Below are 14,885 nucleotides of genomic sequence, written 5' to 3'. Positions count from 1 at the left end.
TGAGCGCACAAAACACATTTAATTGGATTGTCATCTTGTTCAGAAAAAAATACAGACCGGAGTTCTTAAATTATTTTCTATCTCCACATCTGCTCAACTTGCTAACATTTTCACTAAACCACTGGCTCTACCTATTTTCTCCAATTTAAAGGTCAAGTTGGGAATGCTTAATATTCATTCTGCAGCTTGTGGGGGGGGGGGGTATTAAAGGATTCAGTTATTCAAGAAAATAAGGAAAAATAATTATTCTAGATTATTCTAGAATAGTATAGTTAGTTCTTATAGATTATTCTAGAATAGTATAGTTAGTTCTTTTCCTTCCTTAGATTGTATATAAATATTGGACTTCTCAGGATATCTATAATAGAGTAAATATTATTTTTTTTCATCCAGTAATATTGACATTTATTGTGTAACACTGGGGTGTTGATAAACTTAGGTTTGTAGTGACACCACATGAGAGCTTTTGCTTAGTGTTCACTTTGTCAAGTAGATGAGGAGAGTAGCTTTCATGTTCTCAAGGATTGCTCTGTTTCTAAACAAATTTGGAGGAGATTGCACCCTCTTATATTCTAGGTAGTTTTTTTATGATACGTCTATTTTAGTCCAAGACTGGATTTTTCATAATATGGAGTTTCATTCAATGATGGATCATTAGATCTTTTGGCTTGTATCATTTCGTACCACATGTTGGATTTTGAGGAAAAAGAGGAATGCATTTATTTTTCAAGATATAAAGCCCTCTACTGATCAAGTGCTAAGGGATATCTTGAGTCTTGCTAAAGGTTTTTAGGAGGCACTAGAGAAGGATTCAACAGCTCTTGTTATTTCATTCTATAAGGGTGCCAATTATGGGTTTTTTGGCTTTCTCCAATTGTAGGATCTTTTAAATTGAATTTGGACAGGTCTTTACTCACTGAAATTAGACGCACTTTTTGGGATCGTTTGATTAGGGATGTAAACAATGTTTGGGTGAAAGGCTTTGTGTCTAATTTGGGTGAATGTTCAATATTCTTGGCAGATTTATGGCTAGTTTTTAATGGTTTGAAACTTTTGGCTTAGTTGCTATTGCGTAAGGCAATAATAGAGTCTAATAATAAAAGGATGGTTGAGGCTATTGTGAAGAGGTCTTTGACTCAACAGCATGGTGTGCATCTGATTCGTAAAATGTAGAGATTTTATACAATAATTTAAGGAGACTAAGTTTGTATATATCTTTCATGAGTAGGGATGGCAAGCGGGCGGATTTTCACGGGTACCCGATCCGCCCAAATCCTATTAGGACGGATTTGGATTTTTACAAAACGGATTTGGGCGGATTCAGATTTGAAAAATTTTACCCATCTCGGATTCGGGTAGAATTCGGAGTTAGATGATAGGATACCCGTTACCCGAACCCGGTTAGCTATACTAATAAAACTAACCCTAATCCCTAATTCCTTTTTTCATTTTACTTCATACACTTCCCTCTCTCCGTCGGCACCTCTCTCCCCCGCTTCCCTTCCCGTAATTCCCAATCGACTCTCTCCCCCACTTCATTGCTGGCAGCCTAGTCGGCACCGGCGACGTCTCCTTTCTCTCCCCAACGACGATAAATCTTCTCCCTCCCCAGTTAGCGATATCTCCCTTTTCCCCATCCCTTGAGTACTACCTTTAAGGAATTCCTCTCGCGTCCCTGTATTGATAAGAGCCCATTCTCATACTCCCACACCAGTTACGTGCAGCGATAATTCCCAATAAGCAAGAGCAACTGCGTCTGATTGAAGAGCTCCAAGGCAAACAACGGATATTCTAACAAGACCGGGTAAGCATTCAGCTATAGGAACAGTAATCCCAGAAGCGGAAGTGGACACAGGAGCGTTCTGTAGCTAGCTCTGGGTCGATCAGCTGTAAACTCTTTTAAGGGAAAAGCAAATCCTTTATTTCGTTTTTCCGTCTATGTGTCAGTTCTGGTATCTCAGTTCCAGTACCAACTTTCGGCTTAAATCCCAGTTTGGATGAGCAGAGTTACGCTCGATTTTGATTCATACTGATAAATAGGTGAATAGTTGATAGCAGATGGGTAAAGCTAAAGGCAGAGCTTGGTGATAGTGGTTGTCGAAGCTGTAAAAAATAAATCTATTTTCAATCAACAAAATAATTTGTAGATAGTGGCAATAGGGTCGAACCACAGGGATTTGACACTACGAATTTTCCTAATAATGACTTGGACAAATAAATAACAAAAGTAAATAAAAGGAGGTGGGTTTGTTTTGAAGAATTACAACTGAATAAAAGAAAGCAATAATTAAATAAATGAGTAAATCAATGGGAGAAGAGCTCTAGTTGAAGTATGGATCTATTTCAGCTTGTTTAGAATTGATCATTGACCTTTTTGATACCCCTATTTACTTCAATAAATTAGTTTAGGATGTGGAAGACGCTTCTCACAATCCAAATTCCTCCTTAGTTTTAGTATGATTAGGAAACGTTCGCTAATCAAACACTAGTTAACAAGTTGCCAAGGAACGTCCTTAGGGATTTTTACTTTTCAACTGTTAACTGCCTTGAGACTTAAAGAAACCTAATTCTAATCTTGCCAACTGCGTGGTCAAGTTTAGATTATGTAACTGATTATACTTGAGTTTAAACAACTTAAGCAATTACGGACCTAAATCATTCAAACAATATATTACTCAAGCAATTCAAAGCAATAGGCCTTAATTGATTCTAAAAGCAAAACAATAATGATAGAAAGATCAATTTGCATAAATATTGAAAATAAATAAGAGTTTAATAATGGAGTTTCAAGTCTCCCAATTCATCACAAAACTGAAAATTCCCAACTTCAACTAGAAAAGGAGGGGTTTAGCCACTCATGGTGGACAAAAACACAAAAAGGAAAGAAGAAAGAAAAGAAGAGAAGCTGCTGCAGATTTTTCGAAGGTGGAGAGATGATCCTTGCTGGTTTTGATGTTGTCCCTTTTATAGATGGTGTAATACCCGGCTAGACTCCGGTATCGGAATTCCTACCGTGCGGTGGAACCTCGGATGTCGGAGACCTCTAGAAGGGTAGAATCATATTTTTATGAAATGTTTTCATGTTTTTAATGGTTTTAAGTATTAAATTAAATGAGTTTTTACATAAAAAGTCCTTGGAGGAAAACCCAGGTTCGGCCGCCGAAAGCCAAGTTCGGCCGCCGAACATGCATGCGTTTTGGAGGCACGTTAGGCCCCCGAAAGCATGAGTGAGGGAAGTCAAGGTTCGGCCGCCGAACCTCATGTTCGGCCGCCGAACCTCATGTTCGGCCGCCGAACCTCATGTTCGGCCGCCGAACATTTGCATGGTTGCGGAGGCACATTCGGCCCCCGAACGTGGTCTGGCCAGCCACTATAAAAGGGTCCCTTAGCCGAAAATGGGCGAGCTTTTTCTCCCCATTTCGGCCAAGGTGAGCTCTCCGCCGTCTCTCACCCATTTCTGATGTTCTTCCTCTAAATCTTTCGAGATTTTCACTTGTTTTCACTTGGTTTGGAAGATTTAAGCTTTTGAAACAAGTTTTGGAGCTTTGGGAACTCAGGAGCTCATTTTCGTGGATCTCCAAGTTTAGGTCGTCTCCCTCTCGATCTTCAAGAGGTAAGAGCCGATCTTAAGCTCCTTATGTGTTCTAAATAAGTTTTATGCAAGATCTATGGGTAGAAATGCATGTTAGGTTATTTATTGAGTTATGGATGTATATTGATGTTTTGAACAATGTGTGTTGTTTGAGTATGTTTGAAGTGTTGTAGATGGGGTATATGCATGTTTTGAGACCCCTAGGAACTTGTATGCATGCTTTGGTTGAAAAATATGCATGTTTGTGTGGTTTGGAGGCGAAATGTGCAAAGGGAGCCAAGTTTCTGCCCTTTTGCAGAAACCAGGTTCGGCAGCCGAAGGTACTTTCGGCCGCCGAACATGGCTGGGGAGGCAGGCCTTTCGGCTGCCGAAGTTGCCCCCGAAAAGAGACTTTCGTCTCTGTCTGGCACTTTCGGCCGCCGAAGGTGCCGCCGAACCTAGCTGAGTTTCGTCTCTGTCCAGGACTTTCGGCCGCCGAAGGTGCCGCCGAAAGTGCCCTGTTCAGCCATTTCATGCATGTTTTCTGTGATGTTTTCAGGATGTTTTAGGGGGGTTTTTGGGGAGTAGTTTATAGTTATGTTCAGGTATGTTTGGTCCCTCATTTGAGTCCACCTGTGTAGGTTCGGACCCGAGGAACCGAGGACCCCAGCAGTGAGTCAGCTGCTTCGGTGTTGTCAGAGTCAGCCAGAGGTGAGTGGAACTAAACTTAATCTTTTAAATTAAATGTTTTATCATGTTTCATGCATCATGATTATGCAATAGGATGATTGCATTAGTTTTCACGAATATGCCGCATTGCATAAATTGTTGTTGTTGTGGGTGAATGTTGGATGACCCAATTAGTCCAAGACAGGAAGACCAGGACCCCATGCTACGGCCTGGCACAGAGTAAGCAAGTCCAGGCCCCAGTCTACAGGCCTGGCACAGAGTAAGGTACGGTTATGGGACTCGAAGACCAGGAGCCCAGAGGAGGCCCTGGGAAAATGGTAAGTAATGTATGTTATGACAGGAAGACCAGGCCCCATTCTACAGGCCTGGCACAGAGTTAACTTGGACTATTTGGTGACGAGTTCACCCAACCCTTATGTGAATTGTTTGTGTTATGATGCATTCCACTTGAGCATAGTGTTAATGTGTTTTAATAGCTCTACTCACTGGGCTTTTAGCTCACCCCTCTCCCTTTTCCCCCAGGCTTACAGGTACAGGATATAGTGCGGGAGTTCGGATAGAGTGAAGGAGTCATGCTTATGTAATAGATAGAAATGGACATGATCAAATTGTAATGTAAAAGTGCAGTATAGTTATGTAATGAGTTTTATGGATGTTAGTATGTGCTTGACCATAGATTGTTGTATCCCTTTTATACATGATCTTAGAGATTTTGTAATGTTTATGAAAACCAACTCAACAGATGTATGTTACCCATTGAGGGCACAGATGAGATCCCACAGAGGGATCAAGGTTATGTTAATGTTTATGCACAGGTTGAGTTTGGTTGATGAGTATGCAAAGGAAAGTTTTAATTTCTATGCTTATTGTTGATCATGTATGGGATTAAGCAGGTTCACAGGATGCATGTTAGGCTTGCTACGGGTCCCGGCGGCCTTAAGTCGACCCGGATCCTAGCGCCGGTAGCGGTCCAATTTTCGGGTCGTTACAGATGGAGAATCCTAATCCAATTAGGGTTTAGAAATCCTAATCTTGACTTGGTCTTTTGTAGTCTTTGATTCCTCTTTTGATTTTGTATTTAATTGTGAATGGAATTCTTTGAGTGAAAAGACCTTCTCGTGGCTCTTGGAATTGACTTTGTAGTGTTTGAAGTAGGATTGGACTTCTCCACTGTTGAATTTTGATTTTCTGCTCTTCTTTCCCGCGCTTCTAGTTTCTCTGGCATCAGTGTGATTTGGGCGGGTGATTTGGGCAAATCACCCGCCCAAATCGTTTCTGTGAATCACTTCCAGGTTCCAGCCTTTAGCCTTCTGCTTTGGTTTCTTGCGGGTGATTTGGTCAAATCACTCTGACCCAATCAATTTTCCAGCTTTTTCTGCACTTTTTTTCCAACTTTCCATTTTCTCATTTTTCTGCAAAAACATTACAAAAACATAAATTAAGCTGAAAAAAATGTGTAATTAAACAGTAATAAAGATAGAAAAAATGTGGCTAAATTATATTTGATCACTTGGATTGGATTTTCCAGTTTGGTTTGAAATCCGTTAGAAAAGCTGTACCTTGACAAGCCCCAATGCCTCTTTCCAATTGATGCTTCTCTTCCCCACTTCACTGACGACTGCCGGAGACAACCCTTGCCTCTCCCCAATCGGCGTCGGCGACATCTCCTTTGACTGGAACTCTCTTCAGGTTTGCAATCAAATTTTTTGATAATCATGATCTTTTATATGCATGTTGTTAAAGAATTTTTAGTTTCTATTACAGATTTTTAGAATTTATGGACCATTAATCTGATTATTTGGATACTGTTAAAAAATCTGTTAAAATTTATGGACTATTAATCTGATTTGTGGATTAAAAGTTGCTATTAAAGATTTTTAGAATTTATGGACTATTAATCTGATTATCTGATTATTTGCTATTTGGTCACTGATTAATATGATAATCAAGATTTTTTTAGTTGCTGTTAAAATATATTAATACTATCAGATTCCATGCTTAATTTACCAGAATGATATTTCTCCAATGTTTCTACTGTTGGGTTCTGCATATCCTGTAGATAGTTTTTTGTGAAAATTATTGCAAGTTCTCATACTTGATTTACAATCTATGTTTTAACTGTTAGTAATTTATTTGTGAGTTAAATTATTGATATTATCATTCTCTGTGATGAGTATGGGTGTGTTGACTTAGGTATCTTTGAGCAAATCTTTAGAATTAACTAGGTGAACTGGAGTAGTTATTTTAGTTTGTGGTTATGTATTGACTTAAATAAATTTATTTGTTGATTAAGTTACTATATGTTATTTGTTCTTGTGGTTATGTACTGTTTGCTAATACATGTTATTGTTCTTCATATTTAGGATATTTAAAATGTCAACGTTTAATAGTTCCAAAACTGTAGCGAGTTGTAAAGCTACTACTGTTTCTCAACCTTCTTCAACCACTCAGCCCTCTCAACCTTCTTCAACCACTCAGCCCGCTAATAGTTCCACCCATTCTCAATTAGAGCCATCGATACCAATCAATCCCTCTCATTCATTGCCAACCAATACAAATCCAACTGTTAGTGTTCCTCCAATTAGTAATTTGGGAAAGAAAAGGAAGTTGACATCAACTGTTTGGAATCATTTTGAAAAAGTCCATCATAGTGGGGATGATTGGGCAATTTATAATCATTGTAAGGCAAGCCTCAAAGCTAATAACAAAAATAGGACTAGGTCTTTGCACAATCATATAGAGAAATGTGCAAAGAAAGGCAATCAAGACATAGTCAAATGTCTAGAGAAGCAAAAGCAGATTTCTATGGATATAAGAAGTGATAGAAAAGTGCATTTTGGAAACTTTACATTTGATCAAGAAAAATCAAGAAGGGAGTTAGCGTATGCCATTATATTACATGAGTATCCACTTTCCATTACTGAACATGTGGGATTTAGAAACTTTGTTGCCAGCCTTCAACCACTCTTCAAAATGGTTTCTCGAAATACCATTAAAAAAGATGTTTTGGATATCTACGATCTTGAGTTTAATAAATTATACAAATCTTTGGAGAAACTCAAGAGTCGAATAGCAATCACTACTGATATGTAGACATCAAATCAAAAGAAAGGCTATATGTCTATCACAGCACATTATATTGATGAATCTTGGGTGCTACAAAATCGGATTTTGCGGTAAATTTCTTATCTCTCTATCTTTGTTATTATGAAGATTTATTTTCAATAAGATTTAACTTTATATTTTATTAATTTTTTTCTTATTTTTATTATGTAGATTTGTGTATGTCCCAACACCTCATACTAAGGAGGAGCTTGCCAAATATCTAATGGAGGCTTTTAGCAAGTGGAATATAGAGACCAAAATTTCTACAATCACTGTAGACAATTGCTCTACTAATGATGGTATGGTTTCTATTGTGATTGATAAATTGTTTGGTGATCTTTTATGTGATAGGGCTGTATTGCATATGAGGTGTTGTGCACATATTTTAAATCTTGTTGTTAAGGATGGGTTAGCCACTATTGAGAGTTCACTTTCAAGTATTAGGGATAATGTAGTATTTTGGATAGCTTCTCCTCAACGAGTAGAAAAATTTGAAGAAATGGCTAGACAATTGAAGATTACTTGTACAAAAAAGTTGAGTTTAGATTGTAAAACAAGATGGAACTCAGCATATCATACGCTTTAAACTGCAATTGAGTACAAAGATGTTTTTCCTAGATTGAAAATTAGGGAAAAGAGTTACAAGGATGTGCCTACTTATGATGATTGAGAAATGGCAAAAAGAGTTGCAGAAAAATTAGAAACTTTTCATAGCATCACTGAAATATTTTCTGGGAGAAAATATTTCAGCTTCTAATTGTTTTTTCATTTCCATTTGCCAATTGCGAAATTCAATTGTGGAATGGATGAGTTCTGATGATGATGTTATAAAGTCAATATCTGCCAGAATGTTTGAAAATTTTGATAAATATTGGAGTCTGGTTTACATTGTTTTGGCTGTTGCTGTCATATTGGATCCACGGTATAAGATAAAAGTGGTGGAATACTATTTTCCAATTATTTATGGTGATGATGCATCGAATGAGATTGAACAAGTTAAGGTTACTTGTTACAACTTACTTAATGATTACCAATCTCGAGCTTTCAAGCCAAAATCTCAAAGTTCATCTTCAGTTCCACCTATTTCAATTTCAGAAAATCAAGGTTCTTTGAAGAAAGGCTTTAGTAATCTAGTTGCATTTCTTAACTCTTCTTCCACTAGTGTTCATGTGAAATCTGAATTGGATCATTATCTTGAAGAGCCTATTTTACCATGGATGCAAGAATTTGATATTCTTAATTGGTGGAAGACAAATGAGATAAAATATCCTATATTACAAATGATTGCTAGAGATTTTTTGATTGTACATGTGTCTTCAGTTGCATATGAGTTTGCTTTTAGTACTGGAGGTAGAGTTGTTAGTATTCCTAGAAGTAGACTCCATGAAGATACTTTGGAAGCATTGATGTGCTCACAAAATTGGTTATGGTCAGAAATTGAAGGTAATTACAACAATAAACTCTTATTTTTATTTTATTTTATTTTAATGTAAAGCTGATAAATGTTAATAATTGTTTCTATATTACTATGTAGCTGGTTGTTCAAATGAGAGTATATCTTGTTTATGGGATGTTGAGAATGATGTGAATTAAATCATGGATTTCACAATTTTAATATGTAAGTTTGATTTTTATTCTATTATTTTTTATGATAATGTGTATTATTTTGCAACTATGATATTCTAATTTTTCTATATTTATTTTTTTTGAAGGTTTTCAAGCACAATTTGATATTGGAGATTGAAATAGCTAATTGAATATATTTTATATTCAATCAATGTAGTTTAATGAACTTTTGGAACATTTCATTTGTTCAAAATTTTATATTGAATAGATAATTGATTAATGGTTGTGTTATGATGAATTTGTAATATATTTATTTTGTTTTAGTATATCTAAATTTCCTAATTCAGGTTTGTTATTTGGGTTATAATATCCAAATCTTTAAATTTTTTTGTCATTGAATTAAAGTAAAAAAATGGGGTTCGGTCGGATTCGGGTATTGTGCGGGTATTATTAAACGGATTTGGGACGAGTACGAGTATTAAAATTAAAATACTAAACGGATTTGGGATGGATTCGAGAATTTTACATATAATCGGGTTCGGATTTGAGTACTCTCAATTTCGCGGTACCCTAGCTGTTCCCATCCCTATAATCATGAGGCAAATTTTTCCATAGATTATCTTGCGACCTTGGCTCAAGAATATCTCTTAGGTACCCGAATTTTAAATCATCCATTTAAAAGGCGTCCTAAATTGGCTGATGGGGATAATATTAGTGTTATATACATATATTCGTTTATTTTGCTTATGGTGCTTAGCACCTTCATGTGTTTTTACCAAAAAAAAAACAAAAATATAATAATAAAAATTTTATCAATTCAATTTAATTGTTTAATTGTAATCAAATAATCCCTCATACATTTCATATGATTAAGTACCCAACTTTACCTTTGAAATCAATTTATACTTGATATTTCAATTTTTTAATTTAAACATTACAAAATTTACTTTGAGCAATAAAGGCCAATTTTCTTTAAAATATAGTACGAGATATAAATTATATTTAAGGCTAATATATGCATTTTAGAATATTTGAAGTTTTACTGGAACTGAAAATTTTAATGTTATTTTTGGTAATTCATTGAGAAAAAATAGGGATTTTTTTGAGAAGAAAAAATAATGAAACGTTGATGATAAAGGAAACAAGCGACATTGTTGCTTTCCAATATATCTACCATTGTATTCACCAACTGCTTCGTTTAATTACTCCTCCTATACCCTAAGTATAAAATTGAATGATGAAAGCCATATGTATATTTGTATCTTTCTACCAATTGAATCTTTTACCCATTATAATTTTTACCTTTCTCTCTATTCAAAATAGAGAGAAAACCCTTTCACCTTTCTCCTTTTTTTATGGATTTTAGACCTTTATTTGCCGATGATATTCGGCCTTTCTCTGTCCAGCTGTGGGTTCCTCTCTTCCCACCATCGAGTTAAGGTGTATATATTTTTCTTTTTCTTTTTATTTTGTTTGGTTTCTGACAGCAGTTCTTCTTTTGTATAGAGATCAGTTCTCTTAGCTACCGTTTGGTCCTATGGATTTTGTATTTGTATTTTGCTTTGGTGCTCGTTACCTTGGTGCTCAGCTTCTCCAACGAATTTCAGTTGATCATCCCAAAGACGCTCAGGACAGCTCCAGTTGGATTGCTCCAATCTTTCATTGGCTACTCTAAAAGCCAAGACTATGCCATACTAGTTCTTCTTGTCGAAGTTGCGATAGGATGTGGAGATCTAGATATGGATTCTTCATTGTGATTGGTTCACCATTTGAATTGTTTTATATTAGATCTATTTCTCTTCTTCGCTGGTGTTATTGTTCTAGTTTAAAACTCAACTCTTGTCTCCTTAACAGTGGATTGACGGGCTTGCATGTTACTCTTTCTACCTCACTATGGGTCTCAATGTAGATTGTGTTGGGTTTATCTCTCTTGTCGGTAGGGGTGAGTATTTGTTCGGTTCGATTCAAAATCGAACCTAACCGAATAAACTGAAAACCGAAATTTTAGTATTTATGAAAACCGATCGAACTGATTTTTGTCAGAAATCGAACCGAACCGAACCGGTCTGATTCAGTTCGATTCGGTTCGGTTTGATCGATTTCGATTTTTAATAATTTTTTTATTTTTTACACTTTATTTTTAATATTTTAAAATTTAATTAAAATATTTTAATCTTAATATGATTTAATTTCTCTATATTATTGAAAAAAAATATTATTATCACTAATCGATTCGATTTGATTTTTTCGGTTTTTTTCTGATCAAAACCGAACCGAACCGAAATAACTGAAATTTCTGAAATTAAAAACTAAATCAAATCGAAATATATAAAAAACTGAATCAAAATTTTAAATCAATTCGATTCGATCGATTTTTTCAATTTGAACCGAATACTGATCGCCCCTACTCGTCGGTGATGGGTAGATCTGAACATACTTATTCTACCAAGAGATAATCTGTGACGCTTGCAATGTTTTGTTGGTTCATATCCTCTACGTGGATCCTGTGCCCGGTTGTAAGTCGGGTTGTTTTCTTTTGGCATGGGTTATGGGCCTTGGGTAGTATTTGTAGTTTTATTTGGGCCTTCATCCTGTTTTGTAACTCTCCTTGGGCTTAGACCTTTATTAATGGTCATATTTATTTTTAGCCAAAAAAAAGAAATTGACTTACTAAATAAATTAATATTAACTATAATTTATTAAACATTTAAATTTAAATTTTTAAAATTCATAATAATTAAACGCTCGTATTTTATAAAAAAAAGTAAAAAATAATATTATTGATAATTGATTATACTATAAAATTTTCTGATTCTATTCTAAATTTTAATAAAATATAAAGTTAATTTAACTTTATTAAAGTAACTTTTTTATTTTATAAAAATTTAAAGTACAATAAACAAAATTTGAAATAAAATTAATAATAATTAAATGGATCCTTTATGACTTATGTGATAAGTCATGATTAATTTGTATTTTATGATTATAATTTTTATAAATATATTAATAATTTTCCTTTGAATATTCAATATTTTAATTTCAAACAATATAAAAGTGTGATCTAAAATAAATTTACCATTATGTATTTTAAACTTGCATGAATTATATATGAGTTTATTATTTAGTGCATCACTCAAAAATGTAAAAATATTATATTTGAAATAAACCTTCTAATTGATATGAAAAAATAAATTCAACAGAATTTTTTCACAATTTGATAAAATAAAAAAAATTACAGACAGATATAGATATATTTATAATGGAATAGATTTACAAATGGATATTGAAAAATATTTTTTTATAAATAAATTTTACCTTCATTTATATGAATTTAATTGTACAAACTAATTATACCTGTGTGTTTGTAAATCTGTTAATATTTATTTAATTTTATAAATAGATTGCATGTTTAAATATTTGTATATCCATTTAATTTTATAAATAAATTATACATATTTTTGTGAATTTTTTATATTTATATAATTTTATAAATATATTATATGTCTATTTTTATCAATTTAATTTTATAAATAAATTACATATTTATTTATAAATTTATTTGTAGTCATTTAATTTTTTAAACAGCATATATGTCTCTTTAAAAAATTATCGTATCGATTTAATTTTATAAATAAATTAAATATCTGTTTATAAATTCGCGACTATTTAATTTTATAAACAGATTATATGTTTATTTAAAAAATTCTTTATTTGTTTAATTTTATAAACACATTATATATCGATTTGTAAATTTATTTGTATAAATTTAATTTTACAAATAGATTACTCATCTATTTGCGATTTTATTTATATCCATAATTTAATATTTGATTATTATTTAATAATAAAATAAAATAATATTACATTATATTCTAGTCTTTTCTAGTTAATAGTTTCAACTAATATTTAGTATTCTAATTCTAATTAAAATACTTCAAAAAAAAGTATTGACAATAACTTATGTTTTAAATTTCTTCAAATATGATTCATATACAAATTTGGCTTTATTTAATTAATTTTTGAGGTATTTTCAAATATTTATGTTTTTTTATTGAGATAAAAATAATTAAAAAATTTATTGATTAAATAAAAAGGAAGTTTATATTTTTAATTTATAATTTCCCTCACGAAGCTATTAATTTTTTCTATATTCTTTCTTTTTTCAAGGGAAAAAAAAAAAAAAAAACTAACCCATTTTCACTCATCTCTCAAACATCCAAACAGTCCCATCTCCCGCGATACGGCTTCAAGTCATTTTCACTCATCTTCACGCCATCTCTCAAGTCATTTTCACTCATCTTGACGCCCCTTCTCCCGAACTCCTTCAGCGACACAACATTTTCACGCCACGAGCATCGTGACAGCAGCTTCGAGCTCAAGACGGAGGCAAATTTCCCCTTCACCTGCTTCACTATAGCCTCTCGAGCGAAGGATTTGGGTATCTCAACTTTTTTTTATTATTTCTGATTGTGTTGCTGCGATTCAATTTCTTAATGACCTGTGATGTTGCGATACTGATTCTGATTGTGTTGCTACCATTCAATTTCGTAATAGGAAATAGTGTAGAAGTGATTCTAGCTTAGTACCTGACCTAATTTCACCAAGTTGGAAGGAAGGAAATCCTATGATATACTGATATCTGTGGAAACATTGTTGTTTTATTGGTGGAATCTTCACTTATTTTCCCTAATATTCCAATACCTCTTGTTTCGCTGTGCCTGTAACTCTGTCTTCTTCCATTGAATCATAATAGCTTCTTCTGCTTCTTTTTGTCATATTTGTTTCTAGGTGTGGGTTTTGTTAGTATCGATGACGTTTGAATTGCGTATACGAATTTCTCTCCAGTTTATTCTATTTAATTATTAGTAATGTTTGATTGTAGTGATGGTGGTTCATGTTTTTTTTTCCTCTTTTTAAAGATACCTTATTGGCTTTCTTTATATTTGTCTAAGATATATATGTATATATTATAATTTTAAGAGCATTACAAGTTAATTCAAAATTCAATGCGTTTTAAGTATAAACAGTTCAAAATTATTAAATAAAATTGCAAAATGGTTTTTATAAGAAAAAATTATTTTTTAATTCATGAGAGATGACATAATTAACAAATTTGTTCTTAATTTTTAGAACTAAACACTTTAATCCTTAACCTTTAATTCAGTCTAAAAAGTTAGCCCTTCCATCCATTTTTTCAATTAAATATAAAGCCGAGAGATTATATTTTATTTTCCTAAATGCTCTTAGTTTGTTTCCCTTCTCCCTTTTTTTTTTCTCCTCCTTTGGCTTCTTCTCCTTTTAACTTAGATTTGCTCTCCTTCACCTTATTTTCCTTTTTATTTTAAATTAATGGTTCTGATCGATTCTTCTTCTTCTCCTTATCCTTTTAACTTTATATTAATAATTATATTCAGTTATCTCCTCCTCTTTCTTGACTCAAATTCGCTATCAATAGTCTTCAAATTCACTTGTAGTTTTACTGATTTAGCATGCATGTACTATCCTTTTCTCCAAAGAGAAAAGTACATGCCTTTCTTCTTTAAACTCTGGTTCGCTACCTTCGATATGATTGATACAATTTGAACCAATTGATCCTATTTCCCGTCAAGATATAAGGTAGTGATTGCAGGATTGCTTTGTAGGCACTAATCAATCGAGAATTGGTTTGCTTGTGGAATCGATTTTTATAAAATTATTTTTGCGGAATTGGATTGCTCAACTGGTGCTTGTCGATCGAGAATTGGGTTACTTGTGCTTTTTACAAAAATTAATTTCATAGAAACAATACAATCATGTACGCGCTCTTTTTATTCTTGTGAAATTGATTTTTGTGGAACTTTCTTTTAAATTCATATGGAATTGATTATGGGTTGATTGTGATTTTGCATATCTCTTTTGAGACTTGAAATTGAGTTGTGATTTGTATATTAAGATAGTGTATTGCAATACCCAT

General features: G+C 33.4%; 1 long non-coding RNA gene across 1 annotated transcript; it reads left to right on the top strand.

The window, feature by feature from the left end:
- The first annotated feature begins 10,187 nt into the window (after nucleotides 1-10,187).
- Nucleotides 10,188-10,856, top strand: LOC122721775. Its single transcript, XR_006348577.1, has 2 exons — nucleotides 10,188-10,372; nucleotides 10,439-10,856. It is a non-coding gene; the product is annotated as an uncharacterized LOC122721775 (long non-coding RNA).
- Nucleotides 10,857-14,885: the final 4,029 nt, after the last annotated feature.

This window comes from Manihot esculenta, chromosome 1 (genome assembly GCF_001659605.2).
Source record: "Manihot esculenta cultivar AM560-2 chromosome 1, M.esculenta_v8, whole genome shotgun sequence".
In the NCBI taxonomy this organism is placed as follows: domain Eukaryota; kingdom Viridiplantae; phylum Streptophyta; class Magnoliopsida; order Malpighiales; family Euphorbiaceae; genus Manihot; species Manihot esculenta.
This window is presented reverse-complemented; position numbering and strand designations above follow the sequence as displayed.